We start from the raw sequence: 1,229 nt of genomic DNA on the forward strand, positions 1-1,229 counted from the left end.
GTTTGATGCCAGGGGACGGTGACTGCCTTTATTCCCATCACACAAGTGGCCAGTCGAATCTCCTCGCGAAACAAACCATGTCCTCTTGTCCCGTGCCCGGTTACTGCCCGAGAGATGTCGACATGAATGTGACACCCGGCAGGCAGTCGGGTGCGTGGGGTGCAGCACGGAGGATCGGAGGATTGATGAAAGGTACCCAACCCAAGGCATGTCTGGGTGGAAGCGTGGGAAGGGTGGGTTGCGTCATACCGTGGATGCCCGGCCGCTAAGCCCGCTGGAGCCAGGGGGCCAGATCCAGGGGTTCCAGGGACCTATCCACTGTACGACTTGCCCGAGGGTGCCTGCGTGCCTTGTCTACCTCCCGGAGGTAGGTAGCTAGGTAAGGTACAGTGGGGAGACAAAAAGATGTACCTAGGACCAGCACAGCACGTAGGACTAGCACTTAGGGACCTACCGCATGTGGATAGGTCCTACAGGCTCTGCTAGTGTGGCAGAGTCGGCGTGGTGGCGGTGGGTCAATTCAGGCATGCCGCCGGCCGGCCGGTCTGACGGCACAGTAGCGCAACAGGCTTGGCGTGGCCGATACCGTCCCGCGGCACTGTTTCTCTTGATACTGCCCTTTCACTTTCACTTTCACTTTCACTTGCACTTCAGGGCATGGGCGTCGTCGTTGACCATGAGGTGGTGCTCTCTCTTCGTATCCAACGGCAAGAGGGCCAAGCAAGACCGCCCCCGCGCCCCCCATGGTTTCGTCATTGATCTCATCCATCTGAATCAACCCGTATCTGCATCATGTTGCATCACTGGATTGGACCATGCTGCATGTGCATGTGCATGCGCAGTACATTACCTTACCTAGGTACCTTAGGGGAGGTAGGTATCTGCGCATTTGCAGTCGGCGCTCACCGTCGCATTGAACCGGATCGAGTGGTTGGGATTGGGAAGGTGGGTTGGGGGCGGGGGGCATGGAGCGGCAGGTGTAAGGGCAACAGAAGCAGGTGCCAGGGTGACAGAAGCAGGTGTAGGGGGCAGGGCAGGTGAATTTGGGGCAGGCTGGCAGTGGCAGGGCAGTGGTCGGGCAGGAGACCCGTCGGCTTGGGTCCCCCTCATCATTCTGCCTTGCCCTTTCCTTTCTCGTCATTGCGTCTCGACCTTGACCGTCTTTCGGCCCTGTTGTCTCGTCTCGTCCTAGATTGTCTTTTTGGCTCCTTTCTCGTCTCAAGGCTTGG

Source organism: Verticillium dahliae, genomic scaffold, assembly GCF_000150675.1.
Source record: "Verticillium dahliae VdLs.17 supercont1.4 genomic scaffold, whole genome shotgun sequence".
Lineage (NCBI taxonomy): Eukaryota > Fungi > Ascomycota > Sordariomycetes > Glomerellales > Plectosphaerellaceae > Verticillium > Verticillium dahliae.